Source organism: Protopterus annectens, chromosome 3.part0 (assembly GCF_019279795.1).
Source record: "Protopterus annectens isolate FY-2018-M chromosome 3.part0, PAN1.0, whole genome shotgun sequence".
Lineage (NCBI taxonomy): Eukaryota > Metazoa > Chordata > Ceratodontiformes > Protopteridae > Protopterus > Protopterus annectens.
Window position 1 is genome coordinate 209,071,730 of NC_056731.1, and position 19,340 is coordinate 209,091,069.

Consider the following 19,340-nt stretch of genomic DNA (forward strand, 5'->3'; position numbering starts at 1 on the left):
TTAGGAGACAGATGTCTCTTCTCTTATCATAGGGGTAAAACTCTAGGGTCTCATTTTTCTCATTACAAGAGAACCATATCTCAGGACACTGTATCACAACAAACCACGCTATCTGGGGAAAAACTGGTTGGATGTTACCCTTGTGGTCATTGTTCTTTTTGCAAATACGTGTTTAAGACCAAACATTTCACCAGTAAGAATACCAGTCAATTATATAATATTAATTGCTTTGCAAATTGCAGTACCGATTGGGTTATATATTTAGCTACATGTACGTGTCAAGCGTTCTACATTGGACAAACATCTAGACAATTTAGAGTTCGCATGTCTGAACATCTTGGAGACATCAGAAATGCCAGACCCACCAATGCCCTATATAGACATCATTCGACTCATAAAACAGCCAATTTTACCTTCACAGTTATTGATAAAATTTCAGGAAACAGATCTTTTAAGACAGGATGGCAAAACTTATTAAATCTTAAAGAAAAGAGATGGATTGTTAAATTAGGTGGTCTTTTTCCACCTGGTCTAAATGATAAACTGTAATAAGTCATCTATCTTATCAGATTAATATATGCTTATACTGATTTACTTTTGCTGAATATTACATGATTACTTCATTTATATAAATTATTTAACCTTTATTTGTATGGATTTCTTGTTCACAGGAAATGATGTCATTACTGCTTTGTTGGATTTTCTACAAATAGCAGCCTCAGAGCTGCAATTAATGTAAAACCACTGATGAAAGCTCTTTGCTGAAACCGGTCTGGTTATATTAAACTTTTTTGCTACCACCTTCGGGTGCTGGACTGCCTTTTTTTGCTTTATATCAAGTTTGTTGAATCCGTGCATCAACCGTACTTGCTAGTTCAGTCTTTTATATGCTGAATTGAGCCTGGATTTGGGTAGAGGCAGCAAGGCATATTTCCATGTAGTAGTCAGGAAATTCCCAGCACTGAGAGATAGCATTATCTATATCTTAGCAATCCTGTAAGGTGTTAAAATGCTCTTTGTATGTACCTCCACAGATATATTCTCCACTACTGCAAGCTTGTTACACAATATGAAGCTGAAAGCACTGTTCTAATAGCAGCAATGTTTTACTAAGTCCATGCTTTGTTCCTGTGGGTATTTCAGAAAAGTTCCACATGGTTGATTCTATCAAAAGAATATAAACAACTGGCTGCCAATTTGTATTCTGATAGGATTCAAACTGAATTGTATAACTCACAATAACAGTATCAGTAACAATAACCGTACATAGAAGTCAAACGGTATGTCATAGAAGTACGCTGTCCCATCTTGCCATCAAGCAGTAACTTACTGTTGACTTTGCTACCAGTGTTTCTTTAGTTTACTGCATCTGTCAGCTGGCAGCAGAAGTATGGTTCCCTCCTGGAAGTCTTATTACTGACACAGTTTCATGATACAAAATTAATATTGCCAACAAGTGAAAGCAAAACTACTGTTAAAGTTTTTGGAAGTATATTGATTAGGTGCCACAAAAGATATGATAATTTCCTTGACTTATCGGATCTAATTATGCAGATGCTGATTTAGTATATTTAGACAGCTATAGGCTGAACAGCAGATTTTAAGCAGACATTTGGTTCTGGGTATATCAGACATGACCACCTCAGATTCTTTATTTATGCAATGCTACTGCAGTATGCATCCTTTTACATTGCCATATAAACAGGGTGTAGTAAGTACATCATGAACATCTGTATGGCTGCCTTAAAATACAAGTCCTAATCTGAAAAATCTAGACCAGCCTTATCTACTGCCCTTGTTTGAAACTTCATGTGTATTTAGGAAGCTAAATTATAACCAAAAGAACCTTAAAGATAAATCATTACAAAATTTAGTTTACCTGCAGTACATGGAAAATTATAATGCTTGTTTATACCTGGGATCAAACTGTTTCACTAAGTCAATATTCAGATGGAAGAAACAACAATTCCTGCTTTGAGTGAGATGTTGTATGTATGGTTGTGTTGCTTGGCAATTTCAAACAATGTCTAGGAAAGTTAATTAATATCTCTTTACCTGCACTAGACATACGTTAAATATCAATACTGCTGTATTTGCCATTGTGCATGCTTTAAGATGAAATCTTTCAGAATGTCGTATGTAGCACTGGTTTTGGAAATATTAATGCAAATATGAACAACCAATAGTTGATGCCTAGAGATGTTAGTAGGATGTAACTGCAGAAGCACCTGGACGCGTCACTCGGCTGTAATGAGTTATCACTTTTTCTCCCAGTTGATCCAGGTGTTCCACAAGGCTCCATACTTGGCCATATTCCTTTTAACATATTTATAAACAATCTATACACATCTTCCCAACAAGCTACATTATTACAATATGAAGATAATCCCGCTGTCATTTGTTCATCTGATAATCCTTCCCATTTACAAGCCATCACTCAACAGGCCTTCAACTCTATTGAAAACTGGCTCAGTAACAATCAAGTTTTACTAAATAAAAAGACTATATTGCTCATATTACTCCCCAAATCTCAAACATATGTAAAAGAACCTTCAAAATATCTTGTCTCAACAACACCTAAATAGAAGTTGTACCACACACTAAGTTACTTGGCATCACAAAAGATGATCAACTGAAATTTGACCTTCATATTCAAAATAGTATAAAACACAACAAAAACTTGGCATGCACTACAGATGAAAACAATTACTTACCAACACCTCAAAAGTTACTCTTGCTAATGCATACCTCCTCCTTCTCTACTGTATGCTTCACCCATCCTCACCAAATATTCATGTCTCCCTCAGAGCAGAAACTCGAACTCTGCTACAACAAAGTAGCTAGATTTGCAGCCAATCAGACATAACTCTCATCACTGTTCCCCCCTCAAATCTTTAAACTGGCTTGAGTTACCTCACTGCCTCATGTTTACTCAGCTCCTCTTTGCTCATAAAAAGATATACAAATCCGCACTCTGCCCAGAAACCAACAGCATTCTTAACCATTACCTCCCAAACTCTTTTTTCTCATTTGAGTAACACTTCCTTGAAATCTATAAATGAAAAAAAAAATTGTAGGTCAAACTGTATATTCCTCCTGAGTGACTAAAGTCTGGAACAGCATTCCCATAGATATTAGAGAAATGTCTGGTAGTCACATATGCAAACAATCTTTAAAGAAATTCTTCCTTCAGCGCCTAGCTCTGTACATGTATTACTCCAGTCTGACGTTAACTTTTATTTCTTTCCCTTTTCTTTCCATTGATTTTTCATCTCTCCTTTCTTTTTTAATTATCTGACTCTCCAAAAACTTCTCCTATGGCTCCCTATTATAACTTCCTTTTCTCTTCTCTCTCCATCTATAATAACTCTTTCTATTTATCATCTGTTATCATCATTGATAGTATCTTGCTAGTGGTAATACTATCTTATTACTGTGTTCAATATTTCAATAAATATTCCAATGATTTGACTGCATTCATTCTGTATATTGATTCTGCTGTTATCTGTAAGTTTTTGCCCTAATCTTTCTCTATTGTACAAGTCCACTGTTATTTTGTATTGTACATAGCATGCTAATATTATGTTGTTTATTAATTGAAATATGTCTGTGGAGATTTTCTCCCCAGGCTTCCTCTGAAAATGGGATTTATGCACGTCGGACTTTTCTGATAAACAAATTTCAAATAAAGAAAAATAAAGAAAAATAAATGTTTGTAGGTTTCATAGGAGTTTAAATATCATTTAGCCCAAAGAGCATGTATACCTTGCCATACCCACACTCAGGCTTTGCCTCCTTTCTCAAGAAAAGAGGGGCCATCATGCTCATTTTATCTGCTGAGAAGGTTTAGATCTCTGGTTCTAGTGCTAGCTTATAGAGATATAGAAGGTAAAGGACCACCAAATCTCTAATGGCATGGAAAGCAAGGCACAGGGTATGGAGTGAGGCCTTTCAGTCTCTGACAGAAAGACTAGAGATCTTTTTCTGCTGGGAACCTCTTGGACTTTTTGAGTTGGTTGATATGTTAAGTGAGATACATACCAAATAGAGTGTTATATTCTATTATTAAGCATGACTAGTGCTAAATAAAGTGACACAATAACCTTGTTAGATCTGGATGAAATGCATTTGGCTATTAGTTGTGCTAAGCAGAAGTATTTCCTGAGGGAACTGTGGACATAAGTGCCTATGTCCCTGACTACCTTTTCATTTAATAATGGTGTACTTTCTATATTGAATGTTGGGGAACAATTTCTGTTTTCTAAAAGAAACAATACTACACTTGTTTGCATTCAGTTTAAACCCATTCTCCATAGAACAAGTATTAACTAGGGTAAGCTCTTACTGAAAAGTGCAGATATCTAAGGGGGCTTTGACAATTGCTCCCAGTTTGTAGCTTCTTGCAAATTTGGTTAACCAAAAGTTATAATTTTTGAGAACAGGGAAGTAGATGTCAAACAGGTGGGGACCCAGTACAGACCCCTAGGGGCTCAGTTGGTTAAAGTAACACTATACGAAGAAGCACCTTAGTTAGTTATTTATTCATTGTGTTCTGCATTTCTTTATTGACTTTTTCTATTTTGTATACTGTGATTTGTTTTCTTTACACTGTGTTTTACTTGTATTCTGCTTTTAACTGCATACTAAAACTTGAAAAGAGACCACAGCTCTGTCTTTTGTGAGTCAGACAGAAATTAGAAGAGGTCAGTTAAGGAGTCACCCATAAGTTACAAAGGGTCAACTAAGAATAATCATCTGTGAACTGAGTGGGTGGAGCTGGGAACTCAACCTTCTATTTAAGGGGTAAAATAAAATATTTTAGAGCTTTACTGAAAAGGTTCACCCAGATTCTGCTACAGTTTGCTGTGAGGAAAAGGTTAGTTTGCTTTTTATTCATTGTGTTTTGCATTTCTTTATTGCCTTTTTATATTTTTTATACTGTGATGTATCTTTACACCGTGTTTTACTTGTATTCTGCTTTGAACTACATACTAAAACTTGAAAAGAGATGACAGTCTGTCTCTTGTGAGTTGGACAGAAATTAGAAAATGTCAATTAAGGAGTTTCACATAAGTTACAACAGGTCAGCTAAGTTTAATCATCTGTGAACAGAGGGGGTGGAGCTGGGAACTAAACCTTCTATTTAATGGGTAAAATAAAACATTTCAGAGCTTTACTGGAAAGGCTCATCCAGATTCTGCTACAGGTTTGTTTGGGAGGGAAAGGTTAGTTTCTTTTTATTCATTGTGTTTTGCGTTTATTTATTGCCTTTTTCTATTTTGTATACTGTGATTTGTTTTTTTTTACACTGTGTTTTACTTGTATTCTGCTTTTAACTGCTACTAAAACTTGAAAAGAGACCACAGCTCTGTCTCTTGTGAGTCAGACAGAAATTAGAAGAGGTCAATTAAGGAGTCACACATACATTACAACAGGTCAGCTAAGGTTAATCATCTGTCAACTGAAAGGGGAACTAGGAACTAAACCTTCTACTTAAGGTGTAAAATAAAACATTTCAGAGCTTTAGTGGAAAGGCACACTCAAATTCTGCTGCAGTTTGGTATGAGGTAAAGGTTAGTTTGCTTTTTATTTGTTGTCTTTTGTATTATTTTATTGCCTTTTTCTATTTTGTATACTGTGATTTTTTTTCTGTGCACTGTGTTTTACTTGTATTCTGCTTTTAACTGCATATTAAAACTTGAAAAGAGACCACAGCTCTGTCTCTTGTGAGTCAGACAGAAACTAGAAGATGTCAATTAAGGAGTCGCACATAACTTACAACAGGTCCGCTAAGGTTAATCATCTGTGAACTGAGTGGGTGGAGCTAAGAACTAAACCTTCCATTTAGGGGGTAAAATAAAACATTTTAGAGCTTTACTGGAAAGGCTCAGCCAGATTCTGCTACAGTTTGCTGTGAGGCAAAGGTTAGTTTGCTTTTTATTCATTGTGTTTTGTATTACTTTATTGCCTTTTTCTATTTTGTATACTCTGATTTGTTTTCTTTACACTGTGTTTTACATGTATTCTGCTTTTAACTGCATACGAAAACTTGAAAAGAGATGATAGCTTTGTCTCTTGTGAGTCAGACAGAAATTAGAAGAGTTTAATTAAGGAGTCACCCATAAGTTACAACAGGTCAACAAGGAATACTCATCTGTGAACTGAGTGTGTGGAGCTGGGAACTCAACCTTCTATTTAAGGGGTAAAATAAAACATTTCAGAGCTTTACTGAAAAGGTTCACCCAGATTCTGCTACAGTTTGCTGTGAGGGAAAGGTTAATTTGCTTTTTATTCATTGTGTTTTGCATTTCTTTATTGCCTTTTATTGTATACTGTGATTTGTTATCTTTACAATGTGTTTTACTTCTATTCTGCTTTGAACTCTATACTAAAACTTGAAAAGTGACCACAGCTCTGTCTCTTGTGAGTCGGACAGAAATTAGAAGAAGTCAATTAAGGAGTCAGACATAAGTTACAACAGGTCAGTTAAGGTTAATCATCTGTGAACTGAGTGAGTGGATCTAAAAGCTAAACCTCTTTAAGTGGTATAACAAAACATTTCAGAGCTTTGCTAGAAAGGCTCACCCAGATTCTGCTACAGTTTGCTGTGAGGGAAAGTTTAGTTTGCGTTTTATTCATTGTGTTTTGCATTTCTTTATTGCCTTTTTCTATTTTGTATACTGTGATTTGTTATTTTTACACTGTGTTTTACTTGTATTCTGCTTTGAACTACATAGTAAAACTTGAAAAGAGACCACAGCCTTGTCTTTTTTGAGTTAGACAGAAATTAGTAGAGGTCAATTAAGGAGTCACACATAAGTTACAACAGGTCAGCTAAGGTTAATCATCTGTGAACTGAGGGGATGGAGCTAGTAACTAAACCTTCTATTTAAGGGGTAAAATAAAACATTTCAGAGCTTTACTGGAAAGACTCACCCAGACTCCATTACAGTTTGCTGTGAGGGAAAGGTTAGTTTGCTTTTTATTCATTGTGTTTTGCATTTCATTATTGCCTTTTTCATTTTTGTGTGATTTGTAATCTTTACACTGTGTTTTACTTGTATTCCGATTTTAACTGCATACCAAAACTTGAAAAGAGATCACAGTTCTGTCTCTTGTGAGTCAGACAGAAATTAGAAGAGGTCAACTAAGGAGTCACACATAAGTTACATCAGGTCAGCTAAGGTTAATTATATGTGAACTAAAGGGGTGGAGCTAAGAACAAACCCTTCTATTTAAGGGGTAAAATAAAACATTTCAGAGCTTTACTGGAAAGGCACACTCAGATTCTGCTACAGTTTGCTGTGAGGGAAAGGTTATTTTGCTTTTTATTTTTTGTGTTTTGTATTACTTTATTGAATTTTTCTATTTTGTATACTGTAATTTGCTATCTTTACACTGTGTTTTACTTGTATTCTGCTTTAAACTACATACTAAAACTTGAAAAAATGCCACAGCTTTGTCTCTTGTGAGTTAGACAGAAATTAGAACAGGGCAATTAAGGAGTCACGCATAAGTTACAACAGGTCAGCTAAGGTCAATCATCTGTGAACTGAGGGGATGGAGCTAGTAACTAAACCTTCCATTTAAGGGGTAAAATAAAACATTTCAGAGCTTTACTGGAAAGACTCACCCAGACTCTGTTACAGTTTGCTGTGAGGGAAAGGTTAGTTTGCTTTTTATACATTGTGTTTTGCATTTCATTATTGCCTTTTTCTTTTTTGTGTGATTTGTATTCTTTACACTGTGTTTTACTTGTATTCTGATTTTAACTGCATACTAAAATTTGAAAAGAGATCACAGTTCTGTCTCTTGTGAGTCAGACAGAAATTAGAAGAGGTCAACTAAGGAGTCACGCGTAAGTTAGAACAGGTCAGCTAAGGTTAATCATCTGTGAACTGAGGGGATGGAGCTAAGAGCTAACCCTTATATTTAAGGTATAAAATAAAACATTTCAGAGCTTTACTGAAAAGGCTCACCCAGATTCTGCTACAGTTTTCTGTGATGGAAAGGTTAGTTTGCTTTTTATTCATTGTGTTTTGCATTTCTTTATTGCTTTTTCTATTTTGTATACAGTGATTTGTTTTATTTACACTGTGTTTTACTACTATTCTGCTTTTAACTGCATATTAAAACTTGAAAAGCGATCGCAGTTCTGTCTCTTGTGAGTCAGACAGAAATTAGAAGAGGTCAACTAAGGAGTCACACATAAGTTAGAACAGGTCAGCTAAGAATAATCATCTGTAAACTGAGGCGGTGGAGCTGGGAACTCAACATTCTATTTAAGAGGTAAAATAAAACATTTCAAAGCTTTACTGGAAAGGCTGACCCAGATTCTGCTACAGTTCACTGTAAGGGAAAGGTTAGTTTGCTTTTTATTCATTGTGTTTTGCATTTCTTTATTGCCTTTTTCTATTTTGTAATCTGTGATTTATTTTCTTTACACTGTGTTTTACTTGTATTCTGCTTTTAACTGCATACTAAAACTTGAAAACAGACCACAGCTCTGTCTCTTGTGAGTCAGACAGAAATTAGAAGAGGTCAATTAAGGCTTCACCCATAAGTTACAACAAGTCAACTAGGAATAATCATCTGTGAACTGATTGGGTGGAGCTGGGAACTCAACCTTCTATTTAAGGGGTAAAATAAAACATTTCAGAGCTTTACTGAAGATGTTCACCCAGATTCTGCTACAGTTTGCTATGAGGAAAAGGTTAATTTGCTTTTTATTCATTGTGTTTTGCATTTCTTTATTGCCTTTTTCTTTTTATATACTGTGCTTTGTTATCTTTACAATGTGTTTTACTTGTGTTCTGCTTTGAACTGCATACTAAAACTTGAAAAGAGACCACAGCTTTGTCTCTTGTGAGTTAGACAGAAATTAGAAGAGGGCAATTAAGGAGTCACGCATAAGTTACAACAGGTCAGCTAAGGTTAATCATCTGTGAACTGAGGGGATGGAGCTAGTAACTAAACCTTCCATTTAAGGGGTAAAATAAAACATTTCAGAGCTTTACTGGAAAGACTCACCCAGACTCTGTTACAGTTTGCTGTGAGGGAAAGGTTAGTTTGCTTTTTATACATTGTGTTTTGCATTTCATTATTGCCTTTTTCTTTTTTGTGTGATTTGTATTCTTTACACTGTGTTTTACTTGTATTCTGATTTTAACTGCATACTAAAATTTGAAAAGAGATCACAGTTCTGTCTCCTGTGAGTCAGACAGAAATTAGAAGAGGTCAACTAAGGAGTCACACGTAAGTTAGAACAGGTCAGCTAAGGTTAATCATCTGTGAACTGAGGGGATGGAGCTAAGAGCTAACCCTTATATTTAAGGTATAAAATAAAACATTTCAGAGCTTTACTGAAAAGGCTCACCCAGATTCTGCTACAGTTTTCTGTGATGGAAAGGTTAGTTTGCTTTTTATTCATTGTGTTTTGCATTTCTTTATTGCTTTTTCTATTTTGTATACAGTGATTTGTTTTATTTACACTGTGTTTTACTACTATTCTGCTTTTAACTGCATATTAAAACTTGAAAAGCGATCGCAGTTCTGTCTCTTGTGAGTCAGACAGAAATTAGAAGAGGTCAACTAAGGAGTCACACATAAGTTAGAACAGGTCAGCTAAGAATAATCATCTGTAAACTGAGGCGGTGGAGCTGGGAACTCAACATTCTATTTAAGAGGTAAAATAAAACATTTCAAAGCTTTACTGGAAAGGCTGACCCAGATTCTGCTACAGTTCACTGTAAGGGAAAGGTTAGTTTGCTTTTTATTCATTGTGTTTTGCATTTCTTTATTGCCTTTTTCTATTTTGTAATCTGTGATTTGTTTTCTTTACACTGTGTTTTACTTGTATTCTGCTTTTAACTGCATACTAAAACTTGAAAACAGACCACAGCTCTGTCTCTTGTGAGTCAGACAGAAATTAGAAGAGGTCAATTAAGGCTTCACCCATAAGTTACAACAAGTCAACTAGGAATAATCATCTGTGAACTGAGTGGGTGGAGCTGGGAACTCAACCTTCTATTTAAGGGGTAAAATAAAACATTTCAGAGCTTTACTGAAGATGTTCACCCAGATTCTGCTACAGTTTGCTATGAGGAAAAGGTTAATTTGCTTTTTATTCATTGTGTTTTGCATTTCTTTATTGCCTTTTTCTTTTTATATACTGTGCTTTGTTATCTTTACAATGTGTTTTACTTGTATTCTGCTTTGAACTGCATACTAAAACTTGAAAAGAGACCACAGCTTTGTCTCTTGTGAGTCAGACAGAAATTAGAAGAGGTCAATTTAGGAGTCAGACATAAGTTACAACAGGTCAGTTAAGGTTAATAATCTGTGAACTGAGTGGGTGGAGCTAAAAGCTAAACCTATTTAAGGGGTATAACAAAACATTTCAGAGCTTTACTGGAAAGGCTCACGCAGATTCTACTACAGTTTGCTGTGAGGGAAAGGTTAGTTTGCTTTTTATTCATTGTGTTTTGCATTTCTTTATTGCCTTTTTCTATTTTGTATACTGTGATTTGTTATCTTTACACTGTGTTTTACTTGTATTCGCTTTGAACTACATACTAAAACTTGAAAAGAGACCACAGCTTTGTCTCTTGTAAGTTGGACAGACATTAGAAGAGTTCAATTAAGGAGTGACACATAAGTTACAACAGATCAGCTAAGGTTAATCATCTGTGAACTGAGGGGATTGATCTAGTAACTAAATCTTCTATTTAAGGGGTAAAATAAAATATTTCAGAGCTTTACTGGAAAGACTCACCCAGACTCTGTTACAGTTTGCTGTGAGGGAAAGGTTAGGTTGCTTTTTATTCATTGTGTTTTGCATTTCATTATTGCCTTTTTCTTTTTTGTATGATTTCTATTCTTTACACTGTGTTTTACTTGTATTCTGATTTTAACTGCATACCAAACTTGAAAAGGGATCACAGTTCTGTCTCTTGTGAGTCAGACAGAAATTAAAACAGGTCAACTAAGGAGTCACATGTAAGTTAGAACAGGTCAGCTAAGGTTAATCATCTCTGAACTGAAGGGGTGGAGCTGGGAACTAAGCCTTCTATTTAAGGGGTAAAATAAAACATTTCAGTGCTTTACTGTAAAGGCACACTCGGATTCTCCTACAGTTTCCAGTGAGGGAAAGGTTAGTTTGCTTTTTATTCATTGTGTTTTCTATTACTTTATTGCCTTTTTCTATTTTGTATACTGTAATTTGTTTTCTGTACACTTTGTCTTACTTGTATTCTACTTTTAAGTGCATACTAAAACTTGAAAAGAGACCACAGCTCTATCTCTTGTGAGTCAGAAATTAGAAGAGTTTAACTAAGGATTCACACATACAGGTCAGCTAAAGTTAATCATCTGTGAACTGAGGGAGTGGAGCTAAGAACCAACCCTTCTATTTAAGGGGTAAAATAAAACATTTCAGAGCTTTACTGGAAAGTCACACTCAGATTCTGCTACAGTTTGCTGTGAGGTAAAGGTTAGTTTGCTTTTTATTTTTTTGTGTTTTGTATTACTTTATTGCCTTTTTCTATTTTGTATACTGTGATTTGTTTTCTCTACACATTGTTTTACTTGTATTCGACTTTTAACTGCATACTAAAACTTGAAAAGAGACCACAACTCTGTGAGTCAGACAGAAAGTAGAAGAGGTCATTTAAGGAGTCACCCATAAGTTACAACAGGTCAACTAAGAATAATCATCTGTGAACTGAGTGGGTGGAGCTGGGAACTCAATATTCTATTTAAGGGGTAAAATAAAACATTTCAGAGCTTTATTGGAAAGGTTCACCCAGATTCTGCTACAGTTTAGTACAGAGGGAAAGGTTAGTTTGCTTTTTATTTGTTGTGTTTTGTATTAGTTAGTTGCCTTTTTCTATTTTGTATACTGTGATTTGTTTTCTTTACTCTGTGTTCTACTTGTATTCTGCATTTAACTGCATGCTAAAACTTGAATAGAGACCACAGCTCTGTCTCTTATGAGTCAGACAGAAATTTTCCTACCCTCCCACTCGGTTATTGTTGTGTTCTTAAACACTACTCTCTTTTTAGTTTCCTTCCTCTTACTTAAATTTGACCATATATCTCATTTCCTCTCTACCTTTACTGGCTGGTGTGAGTTAGCACAAAATTATCATTTTGTGAATTCACTCCCCTTCATCTATTTAAATTGATTGGCCATCCTACCGTATTCCATATTACAGGAATAGGAAAGTGACCACCCCCTTTCAATCCTATCTTGCTGTTTTAAAAATAGTGGCTCTCCACTTAAACTTAACGTTTAGACAGGTACAACTTATGTTACCTTTCACATCTAACTCCTCTAGTGCACACTGCAGTGTTTGGGATAAACCGTTTTGTTTCATCTTAACTTTTAGCATGTATTGCAAGACCACCAGTTATTGTAGAGCCCACATTCTGCCTCTCAGTAGTCATCTTGGGATTAGTGCTTCTGTTTTATCCTAGTGAGAGAAGGAGTATAGTTACATTATTTCCTGGAGCCTGCTGATCACCAGAAAGCGTAATAACTGCTTTATAGGTGACAGCTTAGAATCTCTGCTTATATTCTGATCCTGGTGTGAGTAGGAGCAGAGTGTATTGATTCCTGATGGTTTCTGGTTGGAGAGTGAGTGTCTGTGCTTAACATATTTTATTGGTATGTTTGCTATTTGAGGCATCTACCAGAAAAAGGCTACAAGCCTGCAGACCCTTGCATCATCTGGGACAAGATGGTGGATCACCAAACAGGGCATGGCCTGCTTCTCTTCTTGGGATTGGTGCTAGAATGAGTTAGTTTTATCTAGAACTGGCCATTTGTTTTAGTTTCAGAACTCAAAAGTGTTTCCTTGTGCTCAGACCTTGCTCAGAACTCATTGTAACCACTAAATAAACTACAAATTACTACAGCACTTGACTTTCCTCACTTGTCAAGAGGAAAACAGTTCTTAGTACTTAAATCAATAACTACCTATCCAGGCATGTCCATTGCTCAGCTCATGGTGTTTTCTCCTGTCCACCTGATGAATCTGGGCATCTTGGGGCAATGTAGCAGTTGCCTCATGTACACTGACAATCCTCTCCTCCTACTATCCAACACTACAACCTGTGAGAGATGCACTTATATAGTCAAACTGGAAGCCAAGCTCTCTCCTGTCAAGACTGGACAAGACAGTCAAGAGGAGAAGGTTAACACCTGTACCACACCACACTCAACACATAGTCTTTCAAAACCCACAGTACCAAAACTCACACATAGAAACACAAAGCACACACTCACATTCATGGAGGCTCTCAATAAAAATCTGCCCAAGCAACAGAGACCTTCTAAGCTGAAACACAGACAACCACCACCTCCAACACTACCCAAATGACACATAGTCCACAAAATCAGTGTACCACTCAACCTCAGCCCATAAGGCAAAACAACATACCCAACACACTAGTCATAAGTGACTCTATATTCAGGCAAACTGATGTCCCACTCACCAGGCTAAATAAGGAGAAAGTTACTGTCAGCTGCTTGTCAGGTATCAGGATCCACCACATAATGCATGCACTCAGGTCACTCCACAACAAGCACAAATACGACTCTGTCATTCTCCATGTTGGTGCGAATGACCTGAGATGTACCTCCCTGGACTACATGAAAAGAGACATGGAGGAGCTCTCAGATCTTGTAGTCCAGGCAGGTATGACCCTAGCTCTGAGTAGCATCCTGCCATTGCCCAGAATGATACCACAGTGCAAGGACAAAATGATTGACTTCAGCAATTGGCTAAGCTTCTGGTGTCATTCTAAGGGGATCCAGTATCTGTCTGCCTAGGACAACATGGTCGACAGACCATGATGCTTTGCTAGAGATGGCCTGCACCTGTCGCCCCTGGGATTCTGGATACTGGCTAAGGCTCTTGCCAACCCTATAGTGCCTTCTTTAGGCAAGGTTAAAATGCTAAATTCACCACCATAACAGCTACAAGCAGGCAAACTCTGAGGGTAATGCTACTCTATGCTAATAGTCTAAATCTCAAAATGAACTCACTTGAGGCACTCCTTAAAATGTAGGAGATCGACATCTGTGCAGTGACAGAGACCTGGTTCAAGGCTCCAGAGAACTTCCCTGTATTATCAGGCTATATTTCATACCACACCTTCGGCCACCTAACCTGCACTGAAACACTAAAGGTGGAATAGTGTCCATATTCATTAAGGATATCCACACCTTTAGGCTAGTGGCTCAACATAATGCATCCAAATTTGTCCAAAGTGCAACTAACACTGGGCAAAGACTGCAATCCAGGTTTTAGATTGTTACTGATCCCCCACCATGCCCAGGGATTTCAACTCTTCATTTCTTAAGATACTGGAAAATATTAAGGTACAACCCAATACCTTAATTATGGGCGATTTCAACTACCTCACCATCAACTGCGAAAACTACTCATGTACCAACTCATTCACTCAATGTTTTCTGGAATTCATAAATTCCAGTGCCTTGGATCAGCTTGTCCACACTCACACCAGGGGCAGCAATATCCTGGACCTGGTTATTACCAGTATGGGTAACTAATGTTCTACACAATATGTCAACTCCTCGCTGGTCAGATCTGACCACAAGCTAATCACCCTAGACATCCATATCCCACCCCTACCCCCATTAAGGAAACCACTATCAAAAACTATTTCAAAGCCAACTTCTTGCTTCTTAAGACAAAAGTGACAAACTTCATGACACCCATGCAGACAGAAAATAGAGGTACGACTACTGAATCTTACACAAATGCACTGTATAAGCACATACACGAGTGCATGGATCGTGCTATCCCCAACAAAACCAAGATGCACTCCTCCAAAAAAGGAAGCCAATCTGGTGGTCCCCTACCATAAACAAACTCTACAACAGAAGGAAGACGCTGTTGCAAAAAAAGAGTAAAATCCCAATATTGGAGGAACTCCCTGGTCAGCCTCAGCAAGAAACTGAGATCCCTCATAAAATCCTCCAAAGCCAGTTATGGAAGCAAAATCACCACTGATATCAAAGACAACCCAAAGCATTATACAGCTATGTCAAGAATCTCAGTGGCAACACTCAGATCTGCTCTGAGCTACAGCACAATGGCACTAAATATACAGAACCAACTGATATTGCCAACATCCTGGCAGATAGGTTCAGTGCCAACTCTACCCCACTCTCACCCTCCAAAGGGCCCATCTTAATACTAGAAAAATGAAAAGCCCCTGTAATCATGGATGAACAAGTAAAGACCACAGTCTCCAAAGCCAAGAACACAGCATCCATGGGACCAAACAACATCCCAGGCTGCGTACTGCATGAAATACAGTACGAACTGGCACCCCACCTACGTACCATGTTCAGTCATAGCCTCACCTCAGGCTATGTGCCTACAGAATGGTGCACAGTGACAGTTTTCCCACTCCACAAAGGGGGTGTTACCTTGGACCCTGGAAACTACTGCACCATTAGTCTGATGAGCCTGGTCTGCAAGGCCATGGAATGTATCATCTTGGAGCTTATAAACAAAGACATAGGTAACCTCCAAAGCCAGGACTCCACTCAGTTTGGGTTTGTAAAAGGTAGATCATGTCTACTAAACCTGATTGACTTCTTTGAAGCAGTTACTAGAGCCGTAGATGAGGGCAAGGTAGTGCACACAGCCTATCTTGACCTTGCCAAAGCTTTCACTATCATCCCCCACTCTGGCATTATAGATAAACTCACTAAACTGGGCATAAATCCCTATGTCACAAGATGGGTGGCCAACTGGCTCACTGACAGAACCCACACAGTACAAGTAGCCGACTCCAAGTCCGACTTCAGACCAGTGATGAGTGCAGTACCACAGTGTTTGGTCCTAGGTCCTCTCCTAGTCAGCATCTACTTCTCTGAAGTGCAGGCCAACACAGAAGGTCTTTGGCTCAGAAAGTTTGCAGATGACTGCAACCTTGGAGCAATAATAGATTCACCTAATGATGCAGACATTCTACTAAAGGGCCTCACTGAGACAGATGCTTGGTGTCAAAGTCATGGCCTCAAGCTCAATTACAAAAATTGCATTGTCATCCATTTTGGGAAAAATTCGGTACCCATGAACTACCACATAGGCGGCAACTCACTAAACACTGAAAGTATGATAAGAGACCTTGGGACACATGTGGACAGTAGTCTCTCCTTTGATAACCACATCGCCACAGTAGTCAGGAAATCCTTCTACATGGCACACCTCATCACAAAAGGGTTCTCCTCTAGAAAAAAGGAGGTCATTGTTCCTCTCTACTCATCCCTCATCAGACCCATTATAGAATACAATGCCCCATGGCAAGTACCTCACAAGACACCTACAACAATTGGAAAGGCCACAGAAATAACTCACTAAGAGGATTACTGGCTTCAAACAGACGCCATACCCAGACCGTCTCAAAAAATTCCAGTTATACTCCATCGCATATCACCTACTTAAAGGAAATCTCTGCCTAACATACAAAGCTATGTCAAACCCAGAGCTGTTGGACATGCTACACTTAATGAAATCTCAATCTCTCTGAACCACATGCTCCAGGGACCTAAACCTTGTCACCACAATAAACAGAACATGCTGGAGAGATAGATTCCTGTCCCAGAGACTTCTCATACTCTGGAACAAACTACCCATTCATTGGCCCTATTTAAGAAAAACCTTGATGACTGGATGGAAAATTCACCCTGGGGATCACTTCTGTCCCACTGCTTGACAGGGGCACAGGAAAATAATTTTCTTGGGTGGCAAAAGCCAGGGAACCTTTTTGGCTAGGCTTATATAGGCCCCAAGGCCGATAACCTAGTACCTACCTATGAACCTATGAACCTATTTAATACCTGTTATTCTATTAACTTTCTTAGTTGTAAGAGCAATATTTAAAAAGTGTCCCTAACTTTAGGCATTTGCCCCTCCATTAGTAATGGCTTTGTCCAGATTTATTGCTGTAAGAAGTTGACAGGCATGTTAGGCATAGCTGTCAACCAAGCAGGGACAAATGTCAAAAGAATCAGGGACTTAACCAGAGTACATCAGGGACAATCAGGGACACTTTTAAAATGTTAAAACTATGTGAGACAATGACAGAATGAGAGGAGCTGAATTACTGTACGTCATTTGACATTACAGGAATGTACACCCTTACTTATTGTCACTATGTATTATGTATAATCCACTAGCTTTCCTACAAAAGCCATCCATTGTAGGTTGGATTAAGTGGGACAGAGCTAAGATTTGAGTGAAAAGCAGGGATAGCTGAGAGGCATGCCTGTAGGTGTAGGACAGCAGAGTATCAATGGCATGTCAGTATCATAGGTGTAAGACAGGCTTACTGCTGTAATCCCTATTCCCCATACCTCCATCCTCCTGTTTGCATCCTGCTATATGGATAAATCAATTACCTGGTGGAGTGCAGTACTCCTTTGTTAAACTTTACTTTCAGTAATGTTTTGCAAAGACATTCTCTGTGTGAAGTAAGCCTCATACAGACTTGTTCCCCAAACTCAGCTGCTTGTCTTTTTAAGGTATTGCTCATTAGTAGGTAATTGCCTCTGCACCAGTCTGTGGCTTTGATATGCTAATTGTAGCCATGGCAGCTGAATTGCACTTGCATTAGCTTATGACATGCCACCACAGTGCAATATATAAGACATTCATGTAGACTTGGGACCTATCTTAGCTGTTAAGATGGACCTTACTGGGGTGTGGAGACTACAGCATTGCAGAGGGTAGGTATGATAACTGTCAGCTGTAGAGACTTATGCAATATGTCCACAGTTTTGCCTCATATGTGTGGTCAGTGTTCCATGACATCGTGGTCATCTGGCAAATCACTGGCAAATCATTGTGGGTAGAAGTCAGTAATCAAAGATACACATTTGAGTGTCAACATTTATACCTGTCAGAATATGCATGGTAATGCAATAGCTGTTATTCTATCAACTTAATATCTTTGTAAGAGCAAACTATAAAACATGTCCCTAACTCTGGGCCTCTGTGCACCCATTATGTATGGCTGTGTCCGTATTCCTTGTTCTAGGGGGTTGGGAGGGATGGTAGGTTCTGTATCAGCTACATTTGCATACAGGTGTGTGTGCTACAGGCTGCAGCTGCTGCTGCAGCTAATACACATAGGGGGAGTGTGAACACTCCGGAGGGCAACAAGCTGTACATGTAACTGTGGCAGCCCTTTTGCTACATCAGAGTCAGGGTAAGGGTACCCTTTACAGTCCGATCGAGGCATGTGATTAAGGTACGTCTGTTATGCTACAGTGCCAATAACAGAGTATTAGGTGACATATAGTTATGATATACGGAAATGTGCAGTGTGTCCCTACCTGCAGGCCTTTGCCTTGCAAAACTGGGTAGCAGTTCATTAATTAACAGTAACTTGTGTGGATAAAGATTGCATGACTCAGTCATTAATTGCTGTCTTCACAATAATTTAATTGAACTGCAACACAAGATTGGATTTGAACTCAGGACTGTGTGTGGCAAAATGTACTATATGCAAGCCATTTAACAGACTAAGCTATGGAGTCAATTCTACAGTAGGTGCATTTGCAAGGTATATGTGCAGACATACATGCTATGACACACATTGTCTGCATCCATCAGTATGTGCATGGCTTTATATGGCTGTATTGCTGCACCAGGGTTACAGCTGAACATGTATTTTGCCATTCATGCTTTAGCAGATGTCTTTCTACATGTTGCTGATAAAAGGGCACATTTACCGGCTATCACAGGCCTCACTTCCATCCATTATTATGTCTCTGGCTGTCTAGTCATGTAGTATTGCACCAGAGTCCCAGATACACTCCCATTTTTCCCATTAGTTTTTATTCCAGTTTGTGCAGCACAGCATGGCACGCCTAATGACTGTAAGTGGCAATCACTATGTTTTGATGAAAACACCTGTTTTAATCCAGATTTGTGTGGTGTGGTGGGTTAATGCAGTGTGATATAGGTGTGATGAGTTTGAAACATGGCAGAGGTGTTTATTTTGTACATTTGTCTGATAATGGCATTAATATATTTAATCTTTACAGCTCTATTTAGCTGAGCTAAGCAAAGCTGCATGGAGCTCCATGTTAAAAAATTATAAAGAAAAGAAAAAGGGAGTGATAGGAAAGTGGTGAAATGGCGGGAAGCAGGGGGAAAAACATAGTGAATGGCAGGTAGGGATGTGCAGGAAGGGTGTAGGAAAGAACCATAGCTATCCATTTCTTGTACAACAACAGCTGTGCACTTTGACAGAATTTGTAAATGAATTTGGACTTTCAAACCCGAGATAGA